This window comes from Salmo salar, chromosome 11 (assembly GCF_965601325.2).
Source record: "Salmo salar chromosome 11, fSalSal1, whole genome shotgun sequence".
In the NCBI taxonomy this organism is placed as follows: Eukaryota; Metazoa; Chordata; class Actinopteri; order Salmoniformes; family Salmonidae; genus Salmo; species Salmo salar.
The window spans coordinates 83,291,085-83,314,477 of record NC_138301.1 but is presented as its reverse complement, the minus strand read 5'-3'; the positions used below and the strand labels follow the sequence as shown (position 1 = coordinate 83,314,477).

The 23,393-nt window shown below is 40.9% G+C and overlaps 1 pseudogene across 1 annotated transcript in view; it reads left to right on the top strand.

Moving 5' to 3' along the window:
• Window positions 1–23,046, top strand: part of LOC106562969 (tetratricopeptide repeat protein 33-like) — a 40,581-nt pseudogene extending 17,535 nt beyond the window's left edge. The window contains exons 2-4 of the transcript XR_014379432.1: window positions 380–461; window positions 10,162–10,293; window positions 21,277–23,046. The product of XR_014379432.1 is annotated as a tetratricopeptide repeat protein 33-like (transcript). The remainder of the gene's footprint in view (window positions 1–379; window positions 462–10,161; window positions 10,294–21,276) is intronic.
• Window positions 23,047–23,393: the final 347 nt, after the last annotated feature.

Genomic DNA, 23,393 nt, shown 5'->3' with positions numbered 1-23,393 from the left:
ATCCAACACATTTGTACTTAGGGCCCCCAGAAGGCTAGGGTTGGCTCTGACTGCATGTGGGGTATGGATGTTTGTAGGCAGACCCCCAAGCCACTGCGGCCCACAAGGTGGGGGAGACCCTCAACCAAGTCTCGCTTAGGGCCCCATAAAGGTTAGGGCCGGCCCTGGCTACTGATATAATGCATTTATTTAAGAGAGTTAAGTAGTTTAACTGCACAAATAGATTGATTGAACAAATCAGTTCACTGTGTGTCTTGGACTGTGGGTAGGGTACGCAGATCCTCAATCACTGCTGTCCCTCATGATGAGTTCAGAGTTTTTGTTGCCCATCCCTGGTGTATAGTATGTAACCCTGATTTTGTGTTTGTGTTCGTCTCAGGCACTGGGAGGCTGTTAAGAGGTGGGATGAAGCCATCCAGATGACTCCAGCAAACCCTCTACTGTACGAGATGAAGTCCCAGGTACACTACAGCATTACAGTACTACAGCTCTCAGCTACTTATCCTCCTCTCCTCCTGCTGTCTCTCTAGTTCTCCAATTCTCCAGCCATCAGACGACAGCCAGCCAAATAGGGCCAGATAAAGCCAGATAAGAACTTCCTCGGTCTGTCTTTGCTACAACGAGAAGATTTTGTTTTGTATGAACCTTTTTTCTCCCTTTCTTGTTCTCTGTGCTAGTACAGTACAATTGCAGTGTGTCGAATTTACTTCCGGATACAATTTGACTGTCAGAGGTAAGTTTCTCCTGGAAGCTCCCTTTTGGCCACGGATGGGCAATTGATGGCCTGCTATACAGTACCAGTCAAAAGTCTGGACACACCTACTCATTCAAGGGTTTTTCTTTATTTTTACTATTTTCTATATGACAGCTTTGCACACGCTTAGCATTCTCTCAACCAGCTTCATGAGGTAGTCACCTGGAATGCATTTCAATTAACAGGTGTGCCTTGTTAAAAGTATATTTGTGGAATTTTTTCCTTAATGCGTTTGAGCCAATCAGTTGTGTTGTGACAAGGTAGGGGTGGTATACAGAAGATAGCCCTGTTTGGTAAAAGACCAAGTCGATATTATGGCAAAAACAGCTCAAATAAGCAAAGAGAAACGACAGTCCATCATTACTTTAAGGAACATTTCAAGAACTTTGAAAGTTTCTTCAAGTACAGTCGCAAAAAACATCAAGCGCTTTAATGAAACTGGCTGTTATGAGGACCGCCACAGGAAAGGAAGCCTCAGTTACCTCTGCTGCAGAGGATAGAGTTAACTGCACCTCAGATTGCAGCCCAAATAAATGTTTCAGAGTTCAAGTTAGACACATCTCAACATAAACTGTTCATAGGAGACTGCGTGAATCAGGTCTTCATGGTCAAATTGCTGCAAAGAAACCACTACTAAAGGACACCAATGAGAAGAAGAGACTTGCTTGATCCAAGAAACACGAGCAATGGACATTAGACTGGTGGAAATATGTCCGTTGGTCTGATGAGTCCAAATTTGAGATTTTTGTTTCCAACCGCCGTGTCTTTGTGAGACGCAGAGTAGGTGAACGGATGATCTTTGCATGTGTGGTTCCCACCGTGAAGCATGGAGGAGGAGGTGTGATAGTGTGGGGGTGCTTTGCTGGTGACACTGTCTGTGATTTATTTAGGTTTCAAGGCACACTTAACCAGCATGGCTACCACAGCATTCTGCAGCGATATGCCATCTCATCTGGTTTGCGCTTAGTGGGACAATCATTTGTTTTTCAACAGGACTATGACCCAACACACCTCTAGGCTGTGTAAAGGCTATTTGACCAAGAAGGAGAGTGATGGAGTGCTGCATCAGATGACCTGGCCTCCACAATCACACGACCTCAACCCAATTGAGATGGTTTGGGATGAGTTGGACCACAGGTGCTTCAACGAAGTACTGAGTAAAGGGTCTGAGTCATTATTAGGAAACATTTCTGAAAACCTGTTTTTCCTTTGTCATTATGGGGTATTGTGTGTAGATTGGTGATGGGGGACAAAAACAATTTAATCAATTTTACAATAAGGCTGTACCGTAACAAAATGTGGAAAAAGTCGAGGGGTCTGAATACTTTCTGAAGGCACTGTATATATATTTTGGGGGGACTCCGTCGGGGTCTCAACTTACTGTTGAGTGTTAGAATACACAAGGTGCAATTTCGAAATGTGGTTGTGCATCAGCAGTTTTTCTCACGTCAGTCACTGACATTCACTCAATTAGCCCACGTCAGCGAAAAAAATGTAGTTTGGTAAATTAGTCTAGCCAGCTATCTAATTACTGACCGGAGGGCCCCCATTGAATTTGTTAGTCACTCTCACTCAGATATCATATTAAAAACGGCAAACATTTCTCTCCACCCTATGGCAAAATGTGTATAATTGCAGGAAATTAGCTGTAAAACTGCTAATCTTTCTCTACGCCTCATGGCAATTTTTGTTGCATTTCATGACATTTGTTAAAAATTACAAAATCTTCTCTCTGCCCATGGCAAAATGTGTAGAATTGCAGGAAATTAACTCTAAAACAAAATTTCACTTAGGGCCCCCAAAAGGCTAGGGCTGGCTCTGACTGCATGTGTGGGTATGGATGTGGGTACGCAGACCCCCAAGCCACTGCGGCCCCTCATGATGAGTTCAGATGTTTTTGTGTCCCCCACCCCCATTAAAGTTTCCCATCCCTGCTTTAGGCTGTCAGGAGATAAGTTAGTTCTAGGACCATTTGTGTACTTGAGCTTTGCCATGAAAAACACAGCCATTGGACACGGGAAACAGTCTTTCATAATGACCCACTGTTAAGAGAGAAACTACGCAGCTTGAGATTTGAAAGTGAATCTCTTTATATGAGGACAGTAAGTGGAGGATACAATTTCATTTCAAATGGTCTATTTGACCATTTCACTCTCTGTCCCTCCCTCCCCTCTTTCCTAGGTGTCATTGAGAGTAGAGATTAGGCTAGCTAGCCAACAGAAATGTGATGTGTGGGGGGGGGGGGGGGTAATCATAGAGAAGCTATCTAAACCCGACTGTGATGTAGTCACACCACATGTCCCCTGACATACTCCAACAGTATCTGTAACACAATTATCTTTCTCGTTATAGCCTTAACCTTTCCAATAAACATTCTCCCGCAACGCTTTTAATGGCTGACATTATTAACCATGATATGACATCTGAGTAGAAATTCATTACGTGACCTATGTGGCAAATAATGAAAGCTTCCGTTATTACCTTCTTTAGGGAAATGTAATATAATGTTCTTTTACTCATGAAGTGTGCGTTTTTAAATGTTTTAACTCAGTCCTCATGTCCTCGACTGCATTTTTGACTGCTACATACATGTATTAGTCATGCTTTAGAAGGGACACAAACAGGGTCACAAACACACAGACGTCTACTTGTATGCTGTGTAGCGGAGGAGACATTTCCCTCCCTCATTAAGTTATATTCTGATGTGTTTCATTACACATGAATAGTCTGACTGGTCGGTGTAATAAAAATATATGTCCCCATTAGTCCAGTCTCTTTCTTTTGGACATTCTGCACTTGCTGCAAGACCTCTGTCTCATCAGAGGTTAGATGGCTCTCTCAGAGCCAGACGACTGAGATGGAGACACAACTCTGATATTTGCCATTCACTTCCTCCCTCCCTTTAACTCACTCAGTTTCTCTGTGATGCTCACAGTCCTCTCTGTCTGTCTGTTTGTCCATCCGTCACGCTCGCATATGAACGCCTGGTCCTTTTGTGTGTTCGTCACTTTGTTCCTTTAAAGTTTTGATTGGTTGGCATGAGATCGATCCCATTGCAGCCATGTCACCACTTCACTGATGTCTTTCTGTTAGGCTGCATGAGAGCATGAATGATGAGGACAAACTTTATTGTCCATTTGAATATAACGTTTGCCTTAGAAAAACAGTCAAAAACATAAATCACAGAACGAACAAAATTTGAACCCAAGAGATTTGAGTTTTGTTACAAAGACTCATCCACCATTTGTTATTTCCTCACTTTCTAACCTGTATCATCTCTAATACACAACATAGATTTTTTTTTATGTCTTAGACATTCACTTATGGAGTCACTATTTTCTTCCTGAGCACGTCCTCTCTGGGCCCGCCCTTTCTACCTCAGTACATTACAAGAATGGTAGCTCCTGTGGTCTGCAGTCCAGAGACAGATGGAGTCATTAGCAGTGTGTCACTGGAGGTTACTGTGTATTATGGCCAGTACTCTAACCCTCATTTGTATTGTAGTAACAGGTCATTTACCAGGATCCTGCCGTAGCTCGCCTGCCATTGCTGAATTTAATACATAACATAGACCGTAGGACTGCACTATAATGTCAGGACCAATACATTTTCCAGAGGGGTGATTCCTCACTAAACCAGGACAAAAAAATACCATGATTTTTATGAAATGTAATCCTTAAAATATTTCTTTTGGAGGAAGGATTGTTAGCATATATTTGACATTTTGATCTTAAAGCATAATTGAGAAAAAATGTATTGAGGTTGGAATATTTGTGACATTTTGGCCTTACCCAAGCCTCCTTTAAGTCCCAATATTGTTTAATTTGTAGGTGCTACAAAGCAAAAATTGGTGTCATGACGCTTTTTTGTTGTTGGACTTAAAAGACTGTAAAACACCAGGAAATCAGCTCCAAGTCCATTTTTATTTTGGAACTCTGTATCAAAGTATACACTCAATGGCCAGTTTATTGGGTACACCCATTTAGTACCTGGTCGGACTGCCATTTGCCTCCAGAATAGCCTGAATTATTTGGGTCATGGAAACGTTGCACAATTAGTACCAGGGTGCCTAACGTGTGCCAGGAAAATGTTCCCCACACCAGGCAGGATGGGGCCATGGACTCGTACTGCTTACCCCAAATCGTGACTGTGTCATCAGCATGACCCAACAGAAACTGGGATTCGTCGGATCAGGAAATGTTTTTCCACTCCTCAATTGTCCAGTGTTGGTGATCCAGCCTGGTCTCATATTTTTGTTTTATTTTTTTATTTAACCTTTTATTTAACTAGGCAAGTCAGTTAAGAACAAATTGTTATTTACAATGACGGCCTAGGAACAGTGAACACTGGCTTCTTCAGGGGCAGAACAACAGATTTTTGCATTGTCAGCTCGGGGATTCGTTCCAGCAACCTTTCGGTTACTGGCCCAATGCTCTAACCACTAGGCAGCCTACCGCCCCTCATAGACTAGACATAACATAGTAAATGTAAATCCAGGACAATCAAATTAGTATGATTTGTTACTTTTGGTATGATTACATGAGACAGATGGTTACTTAAGGCAAAACTAAAGGAGGGTGGTTGGATGGGTGGGCGTATAACGCAAAACACTAGCAACCCGCAAAGGTTGGGTGTTCAAATCTCATCAACAGCATGGTCATTACACCTTGCGCTAGGGACACTAAAACGCCATTCTAAATGTGCAGCTTTGTCACACAACACAATGCCACAGATGTCTCAAGTTTTGAGGGAGCATGCAATTGGCATGCTGACAGCATGAATGCCCACCAGAGCTGTTGCCAGAAAATGTAATGTTAATTTTTCTACCATAAGCCACCTCAACATCGTTTTAGAGAATTTGGCAGTACGTCTAACTGGCCTCACAACCACAGACCATTGTGCGGGGGTACAGGTTAGTCGAGGTAATTTGTACATGAAGGTAGGGGTAAAGTGACTATGCATAGATAATAAAGAGTGAGTAGCAGCAGTGTAAAAACAAAGGGGGGGTCAGTGTAAATAGTCCGGGTGGCCATTTGATTAATTTAGCATGATAATGCACGTTGCAGGGATCTGTACACAATTCCTGGAAGCTGAAAATGTCCCAGTTCTTCCATGGCCTGCATACTCACCAGACATGTCACCCATTGCGCATGTTTGTGATGCTCTGGATTGACATGTACGACAGCGTGTTCCAGTTCCCACCAATATCCAGCAACTTCGCACAGCCATTGAAGAGGAGTGGGACAACATTCCATAGGCCACAAGCCTGATCAACTCTATGCGAAGGAGATGTCGCGCTGCATGAGGCAAATGGTCACACCAGATACTGACTGGTTTTCTGATCCACGCCCCAAAAAAAGATATTTGACAATGGCTGTGGCGGTCACAACATTTCATCAAGCAAATAACTGCCGGTGTCATGGTAATTGACTTAATTAACATAAACACATTTAGCATCTCCTGGCTTCCCTACAAGCCACTGATGCAGACCTTTGGAACATCTACATTTGAAAAAGTCTAATAAATCCATGCAATATAGCCTACACCTTCACAATAAATCCATGATTTATCTTAGACAGGTCTAAAGAAACTTCCGTTTGGCCACTCTACCATAAATACCTGATTGGTGGAGTGCTGCAGAGATGGTTATCCTTCTGTAAGGTTCTTCCATCTCCACAGAGGAGCTCTGTCAGAGTGACCATCAGTTTCTTAGTCACCTCCCTGATCAAGGCCATTCTCCCCCGATTGCTCAGTTTGGCTTGGCGTCCAGCTTTAGAAAGAGTCTTGGTGTTTCCAAACTTTTTCCATTTAGTAATGATGGAGGCCACTGTGTTCTTAGGGACTTTCAATGCTGCAGACATTTTTTTGGTACCCTTCCCCAGATCTGTTCCTTCGACACAATCCTGTTTCGGAGCTCTATGAACATTTCCTTTAAACTCATGGCTTGGTTTTTGCTCTGACATGCACTGTCAACTGTGGGACCTTATATAGACAGGTGTGTGCCTTTCCAAATCATGTCCAATCAATTGAATTTACCACAGGTGGACTCCAATCAAGTTGTAGAAACATCTCAAGGATAATCGATGTAAACAGGATGCACATCAGCTGAATTTCGAGTCTCATAGCAAAAGGTCTGAATACTTATGTAAATAAGTTATTTCTGTTTTATATTTTTTAATGTGCAAACATTTCTAAAAACCTGTTTTCGCTTTGTCATTATGGGGTATTGTGTGCAGATTGAGAAAAAAATCGATGTGTTTCATTTTAGAATAAGGCTGTAACGTAATAAAATGTGGAAAAAGAGAAGTGGTCTGAATACTTTCCAAATGCACTGTATGGGTTAGGCTACATGAGGTGTGTGACTATAATTAGAAAAAGTAGCCCCCCAAAAAATTATTATTTCTTGTCTTACGCTGGGCATCATTCACAAGTGAAAATATATAATTCACAAGCGATAGGCTAATATTGTCACCCATCAGACTATTCTTGATTTAATCTTGTCTTTATGTATTCTAAATAATATATGTTTAAATATAAATATAATATATGTTTATGTATTCTAAATAATATTTGTTTTGATTTAGAATGGACCATTATCATGCACCTTTCTCGAAACAGTGTCTGGGGGAAAATATACATGTCATCTATGCACTTAAATAGCGAATGGAGAAATCCATAGATTATGGCCTAATTAATTAATTTCATTTGACTGATTTCCTTATAAACATTTTTGAAATTGTTGCATGTTTATTTTTTTGTTAAGTGCATTTACTACTTTTTAGCCACTTTGCAACTACTTAGCGTGTTATCGACCCCTTCCCCTAATCTTAACCCTTTAAATGGATACTATGGGAATTTGGCAGTGAGGCCCTTTATCTATTTCCCTGGAGTCAGATGAACTTGTGGATACCATTATCATGTTTTTCTGTCCGGTATGAAGGAAGTTGGCGGTAGTTTCACGAGCCAATGCTAACTAGCATTAGCACAAATACTGGAAGTCTATGGGTATCTTCTAGTAATTACCTCATTGCCAAAATCCCGACGTATTCCTTTAACCTAACTCCTAACCTTAATCCTAACCCTTAGCTTAGCTAACGTTAGCCACAACAAATTGGAATTAATTACATTTTGCACATTGGAAACATATTGTACGTTTTTCAAATTTGCAACATATTGTACGTTTAGCAAATTCGTAACATATAAGAATTGTAATTCGTAACATATCATGCAAAATGATTGATGGACATCCACAAATTTATGCGTACCATATGAAACGTAACATATACTAAATGGAGTGTCCTGGATTTACGTAAAGAATAATACGAAATTCTCTGAGACAAGGCTGGGTGATCATGTGCCCACTGAAGCCACTTCTTCTTGTTTTTAGCTGATAGGAGTGGAACCAGGTGTGGTCGTCTGCTGCAATAGCCCATCCGTGACAAGGACTGACGAGTTGTTCCGTTCTACACACCACTGTTATACTGCACCGTTATTTGCCTGTTTGTGGCCCGACTGTTAGCTTGCCCGATTCTTGCCATTCTCTTTCGACCTCTCATCAACAAGCTGTTCTCGCCCACAGACATCCGCTGACTCGATGTTTTACTTTTGTCGCACCATTCTCGCTAAAACCCTAGACACTGTTGTGCACGAAAAGCCCAGGAGGCTGGCTATTTCTGAGTCTTAGGTCACTCGTTTTGCCCATTCTAACGTTCAATCGAACAGTAACTGAATGCCTCGATGCCTGTCTGCCTGCTTTATATAACAAGCCACGGCGCTGTGACTCACTGTCTGTTGGAGAGAACCATTTTTGTGAACAGGGTGATGTACCTAATAAACTGTCAACTCAGAGTATGGGATTGTATACAAATATTATATATGTTTGGGCTTCTTGTGGCTAATTTGTAATTATGTTCTGGCCCTCTGACCATCAGCTCAAGAAAAAATCAGCCTGCGGCTGTATCTCTGCTGTAGGTAGACACGCCATAACAGCTCTTTTTTTGTTGTTGAGTGTTCAAGCAGAGGAGTTGTAATGCCTTCGACTAGATTTTGTGTATAGAGCACACTTCTGATAAAACATAATTCAGTTTTTCCTCCAGGTTTTCTTCCGTTTTCTGCAATGTTGCAAACTAACATAAGCAACAACTCTGCAAAATGTGTCCTACCCGGTGACAAACAACACGAAATACCTCTTCTACGGCCATTTGGGGGAGGGTTGTTAAAATGTAACATCAAATCAAATTTTGCCGCTGGAAGCCAGCAGACCATGCGAGCCGTTTTGACAAATTCAAAATACTCCAGACCTCCAAAGGAGGCGTGACAACAACATGATTTCGAGGTATGGCTATGCAAGATTACATTGCCTACTATGTCAATCTGTATAAAATGGGCCATAACTTTAAAATTAGCAGAGATCCTACTCTCAAACTTTGAAATGCCTGTAGAGTATATTATGCTCAATATAATAAAACATTTGACTAATCAAAAATGATAGATTTTTCAAAATTACTGTATATATTTTTCAATATTTATTAATTCATGTAATGTTTTTGGTGAAATCAAAGTACTACTCATATTGCAAAGCTTCATATGACACCGATTCTTGCTTTGTAGCACTTACAGATGAAACATTAAGGAGTCTTAAAGGAGGCCTGGCTAAGGACAAAATGTCAACAATATTCCAACTTCAATTAATTATTTCTCAATCATGCTTTTAGATACAAATGTAAAATATATGTCAACAATCCTTCCTCGAAATGACCATGCTTTGGATGGAATTTGGTGAAAATCCCCCAAATGATGGTATTTTTTTGTCCTGGTTTTGTGAGGAATCACCCAGAGGCACATCACTAGGACTGGCTCCTCTATCACACACGCAGAAGGATGTGTACATACGCAGGCCAGGCACGCATAGCGATCAATCCTTTGGTGCCGAGTGCTGTGATCTCATTTCCTGCTGACTCTGCTGAACTGACAAACAGGCCCCGGATATCTATGTCACTGATTGTGGAGGTGTGCGTCTCACTGTCTGAAAATGCATTTTATTTTTCTAAAAATAAACAATCCATCTTCACAATCCTGACTGAGCTATTACTCTGAGCTCTTGTTTATAACTTTTCAGTGTTCCCTGTTCAATAATGTCATGTCATGGTAGTTATTACAATTTTATGAAACATTTATAGAATGGTGCATTATTGAACAGGGAACAGTGAGAAGTTATAAATAACAGCTCACACATTTCCAATCAGTCATATTCCCAGTATGACTCTTAAATACATGTATATATTTTTTTAATCCCGCAACCCCAAGACAACACACATACACGCACTATTTATTTTCATGTTGGTGCGACATATTATGAGCCTTTATGCAGTTTGTTTGACCATTGCACTCTGAACCTTGACCTGCAGGTGCTGACCGTCCTGCAAGAGGTGTTCCCGGCGGTGCAGGCAGCAGAGATGGCTGTGAAGCTCCACCCCCTGTGGTGGGAGAGCTGGCAGACACTCGGCCGTGCCCAGCTTAGTCTGGGAGAGGTGGACCTGGTCAGTATTACCGCACACTTGTCATACTATTGTGCCAGCCCTAAACAAACTGTGCTGTCTTGGATATTTTCTTTTCACATGGTCCTTTTGAGTAACTATGGAGAATATGTAACCAGGCCAGCTTGGTTGGCCCGGGTAGGTTTTGCGCTGTAGTGTGACAAGCATTCAAGTTGTGTTTTATGTACAACTAGGTAGCCTAACTTGAGATCCAGGCGCATAAAAACAAAGATATTAGTGCATAATGCACTTCTCCCTTTGACATCAATGCAAGGTTTAAGTGAACAACTGTGTGTAATGCATCTGTATCTCATGTTAGGTTTCAGTCCACTGTAGGGAGGTGAGTCTGCAGAGAAGTGGCCCTAGCTTGTCTGTCATCCCCACATACACTAATGTGCCAGTCATTACCCTGAGCTCCTATTTATAACTGTTCCCTGTTCTCTGTGTAATAAAGTGGCTCTTCTTTTGAAGCACATCCAAGTGCCCGGGGCATGGAAGATTACTTAAAGTGCCCAACAGTGCTCACCTGAACCTCTCTGTACAGTGGGTATCATAAGTATTTACCCCCTTGGATTTCTTCACATTTTATTGTTACAAAATGGGATTAAAATGGATTTAATTATCATTTTTTGTCAATAATCTAAACACCATAGTCTAATGTCAAAGTGGAAGAACAGTTATAACATTTTTTAAAGATGAATGAAAAAGTATTCACACCCCTGAGTTAATACATGTTAGAATCACCTTTGGCTGTGATTACAGCTGTGAGTCTTCATGGGTAAGTCTTTAAGAGCTTTGCACACCTGGATTGTGCAATATTTGCCCATTTGTTCTTTTCAAAATTATTCAAGCTCTGTCAAGGTGTTGGCGATAATGACAAGACAGCAATTTTCAAGTCTTGCCATGCAGATTTAAGTCAGAACTGTAACTTGGCCACTCAGGAATATTAACTGTCTTCTTGGTAATCAATTCCAATGTTGATTTGGCCTTGTGTTGTAGGTTATTATTGTCCTGCTGAAAGTTACATTCGTCTCCCAGTGTCTGGTGTAAAGTAGATTGAAGTAGGTTTTCCTGTGGGATTTTGCCTGTGCTTAGTTCCAGACCATTTATTTTTATCCTGAATAACTCCAGAGTATTTGCTGATGTCAAGCATAACCATACCATGAAGAAACCACCACCATGCTTGAAAATAAGGAGGCAGTTACTCAGTGATGTGTTGCTGGATTTCCCCCAAATATAAGGCTTTGCATTTAGGCCAAATGGTTTATTCCTTTTGCAGTATTACTTTAATGTGTTGTTGCATACAGGATGCATGTTTTGGATTTTTTTTTTTTATTCTGTATATTTTTATTTTCACTCTGTCAATTGTGGAGTCACTACAATGTTGTTGATCCATCCTCAGTTTTCTTCCATCACAGCCATTGAACTCTGTAGCTGTTTTAAAATTACCACTGGCCTCATGGTGACATCCCTAAGCAGTTTCCTTCCTGTCCTGCAGCTCATTTCAGATGGACGACTGTATCTTTGATGTGTCTAGTTGGTTTAATACATCATCTCCAGCATAATTATTAACTTGACCATGCTTAAGGAGATATTAAATATCTGATTTGTTATTGTTACCCATCTACCAATCAATGCCCTTCTTTGAGGCGTTCAACAAGCTACCTCTTCTTTATAGTTGAATATGTGCTTGAAATTCAGTACTTGACTGATGTTGTGTGTATGGGGGGCAGAGAAAGGGGTAGTCAGTCATTCAAAAATCATCTCAATCCCTATTGTAATTTATTATGTAATTTGTTAAACCAAATTTGACTCTAGAATTAAGACGCTTTCCTAAAAAAAAGGGAGTGAATACTAATGTAAAGAGGATATTTGAGATATTGACATTTCTTTTTAATTTGACATGATGGAGAATTTTGTGTAGATCAATAAAAAAAAATCACAACTAAATTTTTTTTTAATCCCACTTTGTAACACAACAAAATGTGAACAAATCCAAAGGGGGTGAATAATTATGTTTTCCACTCAGTGGCGACCCGTCATTCAGGGCAGGTGGGGCACCTTTTTAGCTTAAACAAAAATATATATATACACAGTACCAGTCAAAAGTTTGGACACACATACTTATTCAAGGGTTTTTCTTTATTTTTACTATTTTCCGCATTAGAATAATATTGAAGACATCAAAACTATGAAATAACACACATCGAATCATGTAGTAACCAAAAAAGTGTTAAACAATTCAAATATATTTTATATTTCAGATTCTTCAGAGTAGCCACCCTTTGCCTTGATGACAGCTTTGTACACTCTTGGCATTCTCACAACCAGCTTCACATGGAATGCTTTTCCAACAGTCTTTAAGTTTCCACATATGTTGAGCACTTGTTGGCTGTTTTTCCTTCACTCTGCGGTCCAACTCATCCAAAACCATCTCAATTGGGTTGAGGTCGGGTGATTGTAGAGGCCAGGTCATCTGATGCAGCACGCCATCACTCTCCTTCTTGGTCAAATAGCCCTAACACAGTCTGGAGGTGTGTTGGATCATTGTCATGTTGAAAAACAAACCAGATGGGATGGCGTATCACTGCAGAATTCTGTGGTAGCCATGCTGGTTAAGTGTGCCTTGAATTCTAAATATATAACTGACAGTGTCACCAGCAAAGCACCCACACCATCACACCTCTTCCTCCATGCTTCACGGTGGGAACAACACATGCGTCTCACAAAGACATGGCACTTGAAACCAAACATTTCAAATTTAGACTTATCAAACCATAGGACAGATTTCCTCCAGTCTAATGTCCATTGCTTGTGTTTCTTGGACCAAGCAAGTCTCTTCTTATTATTGGTGTCCTTTTAGTAGTGGTTTCTTCGCATCAATTCGACCATGAAGGCCTGATTCACGCAGTCTCCTCTGAACAGTTGATGTTGAGATGTGTCTGTTACTTGAACTCTGAAGCATTTATTTGGGCTGCAATTTCTGAAGCTGGTAACTCTGCAGCTGAGGTAACTCTGGGTCTTTCTTACCTGCCTTTAAAAAAACTAAAAAAAACTAAAAAAAACATTGATGTGCCTGACTTGCTTAAACAAATGTGGTTTTTACTGACAATTGAGTTGTGGTCCAAGGTCTGGGTTTAAGGGTCTCTTTTCCAAGCTTAAAAGGATGAACATTGGCCAATGTTTAATCTGTCAATCCAGCATGACTTCTGCCGCGCTCAAAACAACTGTAAACTCAGAACTGGGAAATCTGACTTCAAGACAACTGGGAACTCGGGAGAAAGAAACCTCCGTCTGGGAAAATACGTTTTGTACGGTCATCCAACTCTGAATTGTAAGTCGGGAACTCTGGCCTCTTTCTAGAGTTCCGACCTGAAGATCGCTGACGTCATCATGATTCGACTTTGTTTTTTTTTACCCGAGTTCCCAGCACCATAAATCCAGAGAATGCCTGATGACAAAAGTTTGATGACAAAATTTGCCCATGATAGACCGCAGCGCCACCTTCCTGTGCAAGTGAGCACAGCACAACAAGGTGAGTTCAAAAATGTCTTGTATGCTGCTGCATAAATGATGTAAGATGCCAGGGAGATATGTATACTGTAGCTAAGAAAGTAATACTAAGTGTATGTTGTGTAGTAAGCTGTTAGTAGCCTATGTGCATCACCCTAATAATGTGGTCCCTTTCCCCTATTAATTTCACCTACTGTTCTGACTTGGTGGTGCACATGTAGCCTATACCCGAGAATTGCTCGGCCTCCGACCGCAAGGCACTTCAGAGGGTAGTGCGTACGGCCCAGTACATCACTGGGGCTAAGCTGCCTGCCATCCAGGACCTCTACACCAGGCGGTGTCAGAGGAAGGCCCTGAAAATTGTCAAAGACCCCAGCCACCCCAGTCATAGACTGTTCTTTCTACTACCGCATGGCAAGTGGTACCGGAGTGCCAAGTCTAGGACAAAAAGGCTTCTCAACACTTTTTACCCCCAAGCCATAAGACTCCTGAACAGGTAACCAAATGGTTACCTGGACTATTTGCATTGTGTGACCTCCCCCTGCCACCCCCCGCTGCTCTCTGTTTATCTTATATGCATAGTCACTTTAACTATACATTCATGTACATACTACCTCAACTGACCAACCAGTGCTCCCGCACATTGGCTAACCGGACTATCTGCATTGTGTCCCACCACCTGCCAACCCCTCTTTTTACGCTACTGCTACTCTCTGTTCATCATATATGCATAGTCACTTTAACCATACCCACATGTACATACTACCTCAATAAGCCTGACTAACCGGTGTCTGTATATAGCCTTGCTACTCTTATTTTCAAATGTCTTTTTACTGTTGTTTTATTTCTTTACTTACCTACACACACTTTTTTTTGTTGCACTATTGATTAGAGCCTGTAAGTAAGCATTTCACTAAGGTCTACTACACCTGTTGTATTGGTCGCACGTGACAAATAAACTTTGATTTGATATAGCCTGTTTTAGATAAATGTAATCATTGAATATTGTAAATGCTTTCATTGTCTGCTTATATGCCCCCTGTATTTATCATACGGTTCTAACTTGGTGTGCAGGGAGAATACTGAGAATACTGTAAGAACGGCCCATGTTCTAAATTCTGTCGCTGTACATTTCAAAAGTGCTGAACAAATAGTTATATTGACTACATCTGTCCTACCTCGCTCATTAATGTCTCAATCGGAATTACAGATTGCCTCTTATCCGCTCGTCGTACCCTTAGGCCGTAGTTTGTGCATCTCAATTGTCAGTAGAAACAACATTTGTTTAAGCAAGTTAGCCATATCAGCTATGTGTTTGTAAAAGGAAATACATTAGGCTGAATGAACCATTTTGCTGCCAGACAAAGCTGTGCTGATAGCCAGGTGTAGCAGTGGTAAGGTGTTGATACTGCTGTTGGGACTTTTCTCTTGGGAATGCTTTATGTCGGCCCTAACAGTTTGTGGGCACCATTTGTCACCATTTATAGTGTAATTAATCTATAGTTTAGTGTTGTGTAGTGCCTTTTCTGGAATGCATCTAAAAAAAAATAAAAAAAGTTGTTCGCCCCATTAAGATTTACATGCTACAATTGCCACTGTATCTCTATGAAAACTGGCTGGATCACAGTTCGACTACTCCTCTGCTGTTTAGATAGGAGAGAAAAAAACACCTTGCTGAACTCAGAAACCCTATGGCTAATGGCACTGTGTACATCTCTCCATCTCTAATGTCCCAGGGCAACAGAACTGTCAGAAGTGTACCCAAAACAACTATGGGAAGTGTTGAAAATTGCCTGAGCTGAAGCTCGCCAAATATATACACACTTCCAATACATATAATGGATAGGTATTAGTAGGAGAGGAGAAAGTGCCTGTCTATTTTAAGAGGGGCTTGTTCAGTCAAGTTTCAGGACATTGTGTGCATCGACATGTTTGAGTAGTGCCATGTTTGCACATGGACTGGCGCAGTGATCTCCTACATCACATATTCAAGTCTCCTATTTGTTTTTTCATGTTTGCTTTTCTCTCTCTTTTCTATTTACCTTTCAGTTTTCTCTTAGTCTGTTTCCCTCTTTTTTTTCTGGCATTTATTTTCCTTTTCTCTATTTCTCTTTACCTAGTGCCCGGAATTGACTCTTAATAGCATATGTGCTATAATTAGGTGTCTAACGGTTCACTAAACCAGCAGTGGCCACATACTCTCTAATCTGCTTGGAAACCAACATATTCCCAAACTGGAGATTTAAACAATGATGGAGAATCCTCTTGGTTTATCGACCCCACCACTCGCCATCGTACAGAACATGTTCCTGGCTGCGCCTCAAAAAGGACATGTTTGAAATGTGGCAATTAAGATTTGAATTTCGATTACAACGTGCGCATAGGCTCTAGTTTTAACGGAATAGCATTACATTTTTTTTTCAGCTCAGATTTACTCAAGTCATACAATACAGCATAGGCGTAGCCTATGGGCCTAGGGTTTTAAATTGTTATTTTATGTATTCATTCGGGTTCACAGAGCAGACTGAACCTAGATCCCCATACTGAACGGTTCAGTATGAACACATCTACTGTTACACCCCTAACTATAATAATGCTATAATAATAAATCATCCAATTTTTAGATGGAGGTTATAACAAAAGCAGGCTCTTAGAACTAAGGGACGGTTTTGTCAATTGGTTGGGGAATTATTGTTGTAATAAACTAAGGAGCACAGAGGACCTAATTCCACCCTTGACAAAACTATGCTTTTGAAAGAGTTGTGCGAATACAAACCATTTATCATATGAGTCTCGACTTGCCTGAGTTAATTTGTCAAAACTCTGGTTCTTCTTGGCAGTTTCACTTGACTTAGCCTTTATGGTATTTTTGTTTGCATACCTTTGCCAGTTGGGGAAACCAAACCATTCTCTTTCAGGAATGTTGGCCTAATAAGAGCTGAGGTTGCCTTTATTAGAGAGTGGCAGAAAGTCGCAAGTCCCATCCATTTAACATACAGATACAGACCATAAAAGGCAGGGTGTGGTTGTGGAGCCCTGTAATGGTGGCTTGTAAAATCACTTCACCACTTTGAATCACATCGTGGTCTTGTTTGGACCCTCAGGAATATAAGAGGGGAAATGATCTATGCAACTTTTTTTTACTCCCTTTTACTTTTCATTAAATGCTTCCCCGTTTGACGGGTAACACATCCTTGGCCTGGGGCCTGAGTCTATGTTGGCCAGGCACTGGCAACGGTCTTCTTTCCCATGGATGGAACGTGATCCTGGGGCTCAGTGTGAGTAGCATGCTGCCTACATCATGGTGCTCAGGACAGGTACTGGGGAAGTGCTTAGCTTTCTACTATGCTCTGAAGTAGTTGCGAGAAAGGGAGCAAGAGAGTAGGAGAGAGCAGAAGAGAAAGGTAGAGTGCATGAGAGATTGGCTTCACAACATAGGGGAACAGGAATCAATAACTAGGGCCTAGAGTTTTCCCTGGTGGAAATACCCATGGGACAGTTACCTAATTATCAAATTAAATAAAGTTGTATATATCTTGTCTCATTAATCTACTGCTGTGAAACGCTTTTAGGCTTGGAGGTGGCCAGCCACAGCCCCATCTTGGAACTCATCACCATAACAAAAAGTTTGTTGTTAATGAGTTTGGTCGGAGATAGCTAGAAGGGATTCAGCAATGCATTTCTAATGGTAGGCTATTCAACTCATTTCATTCACGATCAGCTGTAATTTTCGAACTCATAGATATCATCACTTAGTGGTAGATTGTTTGACGTATTAACACCATTACTGTGCGAAGTAGGATTTCTTCTCTGTTAGACGATAATGTGTAAATTGATGTACTTCTGCCAGGTCAGATGAATGATGGAGACCGGAATAATGACGCAGTAAATCTCTATACTGAAACAAATGTGACGGGGAAAAGTTTTGTTCTTGACGTAGCTGACATACTGATAGACTACAGCTACATTGTTGACATACGCATGCTTCCTCGCATCATCAAATTCGAGGAAATGATTAAGCATGTTACGGAACGTAGATATTAAACTACTTTAACAGTTCCGTCTCCACAAATCATGTGATTCCTTTGTCTTTTAGTTGTAGACCATTTTTTTGACAGGATGTGGTACAAAGGTTATTTACTGTATACCGGCTGGTAGAGTGATCTTTGATTTGCAATATGAACCGGCAGCGTGTCTTTCCCTATAGTCAGGGGCGGAAATCGCGGGGGGGACGGGGGGGACACGACCCCCCCATCCTGGGAAAAATATGATTTGTCCCCCCCAATATATCACTGAAACATAACTATGTAATTTAAATAATATTAATAATATGCAATGAAAGCAATTGTGCTAATTATAGACACTTAATAGCGCGTTTTTAAGTTTCAAAAGATTGCGACCCCCCCCCCACCCTTTTCCTCACAATGGTTTGATCCACTGGCAAGGTAACAAAGGGGTCGTATCTACTGTCTGAAAGGCACTCAATGAACGTAACTGACGTGAGGTTAATCCAGTCAATCGCGCACACACACTAGCTGAATATGCAGAGCTAGCGCGCAAATATGAACTATTAAGCTAGCTAGTACCTATTCCATTTATGTGGCCTCGTCAAAGATGGAATCTTTGCTATCGTCAATTTATTCCGAGATCAGCATGCAGATGATGTAAGTTAGTGCTTCAAAGTCCCTGTGATAAGGTTAGCGATAAACTGAAGTCCAAACTGAACAGAACTACACTCTCTTCTACCATTGTCTTAAATATATTTAATGGTCTCGTTGCAAAAGCTAAATTGTCGCAAGGGAACTTTTATTTATTTATTTATTTTATTTAACCCGGGTAGCAAAGATTATAGCAAACACCACTGAAACTGAATTGGTGCTCGCTAGCTTTGCAAATTCAGCTATTGTTGGAAGCCAGCCAATATGAAACAAACTATTAAAATTACAAAAGGTTGCAGCATATGTTGTGTAAATGGTGAACTCATACAGCTGTCAACTCTTGTCATTTTAATCCGTTTCACATTTGCTAGCTACCTTTTAGATTGAAGCCCAAATAGAATGATAAAAGATAAGATGATAGAAGCCCATCTCCTACTGTAAATAGCCTACACACTGTGTGTGTGTAGCCAGCCAGCCAGGTAGAAAAATGGCAGAAAAATAAAAGACGGACATCAGAGTATTTTTCAGTACACCAAAACGCAAAGTAAGAACCCTAGTAGCCTAATATCTCAAAGACTAGTTGATAAAATGTTCATAAGAAAGAAATGAAATTCTAATGGAAATGATGTCATTAGGCAGATTAGGTAACAGATGGCACACAGACAGCAGAGTTGGGGACAGATATGCAGGGACAGACTGGCAGAGACAGGGAGTCCCAGGTAAGTTTGTTGAGTCTTTGTTTGGCAACATTATGAAAGGTTCTCCATTTTTTTACTTGTAAAATAGGAACATAATTGGAAAATGCCATGGATACCCCCACTCTCAACTTAAACTGGTGACTGAACTAAGATTTGTTAAAGGCAATGGTATTGCTGTTGTGAGTAGTTGTGTAGTTTTGGGTACCGGTAGTTAGGAGTACGGCAAACACCTTATTTCTTTGGTTCCTCAATATACATTTACCATATTACAATGTAGGCTATGTGTTACAGCACTACTTTTGGTGTCCCCCTCAGGAATTGCTCTTGAGAAAATGTCATGTAATTTTCCCCCCCAAAGTTGATATCAGATTTTCGCCCCTGCCTATAGTAGTGGAGCTGCCTCTCGGTAGGCATTGTGATCAACCACACCCAATACTCCTTTAACTCTTAAATCAGTTGATTTAGCTCTGCTCTAACAGTTGAATAAATAGGTATTCGATATCAAAGCATAGCCCTGAATTTTTCCCGGCCAGTAGTATAAAAAAATACATAAACCAGCCCATTTGAAAATATAAAGGTATGTTAGAGACCTTCCCTTAACAAAATCTCCTTGATTCCTATTTCAAGACACCTGCACCCCATTCCCAGGGAAAGGGACAGATGGCCATTCACTAGCAATGCACATAGAAACAAGACCCCTAGCGACCACCAAAGCAGTTTTTTTTTTTAACTCATTAAGATTCTTCAATTGTCACGTCAATGCTTGACACTAGAGTTGACCGATATTACGATCGTATCGTCTATCGGCGATGCTAGACGACAGCCATTGACGATGGTGACGTCGTAATGTGACAGACTATGGTTTAGCTTAATTGAACATGACTGGCACCAATCATGTCTTGCGACGTCTCGCAGGGCAACACACAAGTGACATTACGAGTAATTTGCCTATTCATAATTACTATAGCCTATTTCAATAATATGTTATATAGCCTACAGAATGCAAGGGAGGAATGTAGACCAGGCACAGCTGAGAATTCCACCAAAGCAGTGAACAATATCCAGTCAGAAAATATTGTTAATCTCTCTCTCTCTCTCTCTCTCTCTTTTTGTAGGATGCATGGGCATTAGGCTCTATCCTAAAAAGTATAGGCCATGTTTTTTTTATATATATATATTATACACTATATTGTCTAACTGTTTAAAAAAAAAACATGGCCTATATTCCCTTCTCTCTCCACAATGGTAGAGAACAAACATTTGGCCCTACAAGAGTGTAGGCCTATAGAAAAATCACATGACAAGTTTAAGCTTATTAAGAAAGACATGATCCATGCGGGTTGAGAAAATCCCTCGATGCGAGGTTGAAAACCAAATGGCCAATAACCTATCCTCCGCTAGGCCAATCATAAAAGCTTTAAGACAAGTTCAAGTTATTAACAGTAGCTTATTTTGCAAATATTCTAGCCAATGAAGGTCTATAGTCTAAGTTTAGGCATAGGTTTTTCTCAATCACAGCTTTATGAGAGAGAGAACAAACAATATTTATTTTTCTATTATTTTGAGGCAAATTAAGCATTTATTATCCAGTTCTGAAGACGGTAGACTGCTTCTATCCAGCCCATGAAGTAGGCCTATATCCTAGCTCACTAAGACAGCGCGTTCCTCATCAGACAGTCACTGCTCCATCATTTGCGCACCACACAGACCGACACAGGCACACAAAAAACTGTTCTGCTCCTCCACCAGAAAGGAATATTAGAAAATATTTGTCGTTGCCTGCACTTAGCCTCGGCCCAGGCTTTCAACAACATCTTTCGTCATAATTCATCAGCGCTATAGCCCAACTGTTGTTTTAGCAATTTTGTATTACTTATTTTGGAGGGTAGCCAATAAGGTCGATAGCATCGTATGTCATGATGTTTTATGGGTACATAATGACGATAAGACAAAGGTTGGCATCGCCCAACCCTCCTTGAAACCTTTGCTTTCAAAGCCATTCATCTTCCCCATGAAATTATTCTTTCATTACCAGTCATTTGTGTTGTGTTCATTTTAAGAATAAAAGTATGTAAACAGAAAGGAAAATACCACCAAAGTCTTCATCCTGTCCACAGGCGGTGAGGTCTTTCCAGGTGGGGATCCACTTGTGTCCGTCAGAGCGCCCCCTCTGGTCGGAGGACCTGGCGTGGGCACGGAGGTTGCAGCAGCAAAGACTGGCGGCTCGGGACCGGACCCAGCGGGAGGAGGCGGCCCAGCGGGAGGTCCTGAACGCTCCAGAGCTCCAACGGGACTATGACTTTGAATCTGATGAGGTGGTGGCGGCCTGCGCTGCCATGGCCGAGAGACAGCGACGCTATGAGGATCTGAAGAGGGCGGCGGTGGTGGTAGACGCTGAGGGGAACGCAAGGGAGGTAACCGCGGAGGAGGAGGGGTCGGGGGACACACCCTCATCATCACAGTATCAGTTGGTCAAAGCACGGGGGCTATGAGATGTTTCTAAGAACTTAAGGGCTGAAATGTGTCTCATGAAAGGGGTATTTTTGTTTGTTTTTGTTGAGTTTTCAATCTTTAGTCTTATGCATGTTGTTATTGTTTTGTTGTAGTATACAAGAGACTGTGGGTGATGGCAGTAGATTTAATCAAGTCAATAATGTTTTTTTTTGTGTATTATGTTTACAGTCAGGGCCAAGATGATTGGCACCCTTGATAAAGATTAGCAAAATACACTGCATATTTTAAAAAAAAATGACTGCCCTGACAGAGGCAACCTGGTTTTTATCTAAAATGTCCTGGGCCTCATTTATCAACCATGTGTACATTTCTCACAAAATTCTGGCATATGTGGAGATTCTAGAATTTGCGTGAGCATCAAATTAGTGGGATTTATCAAACTGTTGCTGGAACATATGCACATGTTTTCATTGATACATCAGAGCAATGCAATATTTGTGCGCTCGTGAGCAAGTGTTACAACCCCGCCTGTAAAACGCCCTCCATCACCTTTTTATGGTAACAAAAACAAACTAATTTGCTCTGCGATTTGGAGATGTTTTAACTGGGCCACGGTAGTTTCTAAAAGAAAGTGCAATGGGAAATGTGATCACATTTCTTTAGAGGTGCGGGAAGAATGTTTTAATCTTTTGCAGTGACTTTTTCAAACCCCCAAAAAACGCATGCCATCTGTAGCGAGTGCCAAACACTCGCAGCTACAAGAATGGAAATGAATGTCTATGCAACAAATGTTAGCGCATTGAATTGTATAGCATCGAACCAAATCGCACGGAATCGTTTCAAACTAAAAGGGTTCGTTCCTGTATCGTATCAGAGCCGATGTATCTAGATACGTGTCGAATCATCTTGAAAGGGAAAGATGCACATCCCTATTAAATAGGCTATGACATCGCACTCCTATTCCACAGCAATACTGTAGCCTATCCATACTTTCAAATATTTTAAATGGGCTACCAGTCTATTTACTTTCGAGCATGGTTGGCTTTTGAGTGAGCGATGGATAAATGGTAGCCTAATATTTGTTGTGTAGCGGGAATAAACCAGTTGTGTCAGAAAAGGAGAGACATGTCCTGCAATATGATTATGATTTAGGATAGGCCTAGTAAAGGTAAAATAAACATATTAGTCGATATGCTGCAATGCGATCTCCTTACCATCAGCAAATGCATCTGTTTTTTATTAACCTCCCTTTTATTATAATTCCTGTGCATCAAACACCTCCATTTCCCCAAAAATAAGTGTTTGCTTCCAATACAATTGATCAACTAGAAGTTGTGCGTACGCATGGTCTGAGAGTGTGCGTGTCTCCACGCAAATATCACATCAAGTTGAAAATTGATAAATACATACTGGTGTACACAAGGTTTAGAGTCTATATTTTGTGTGTGTGCGAACGCACCTGTATAAATGAGGCCCTGAGTACTGGGTAACTTTAATGACGCAGTCGGCCTTAACATGGGCCTCAGGACCAGTGGAAACAAAATAGCCCCATACGATGAAAGATCCACCACCACATTTTATAGTAAGTATTGGGTTCTGCACAGGCATCTTTCTTTTGACGCCAAACCCACCACTGGGTTGTGTGGCCAAGGAGCTCATTTTTCATGTCATCCAACAAATGTTTGCTAAAGGCACTGACACTTGGATTGGATCTGGTGCTATGTGTAACAGGGTTGGTTATGTTTCCACTTGCCTCTAAAGAAATGTGTATTTAATGTTC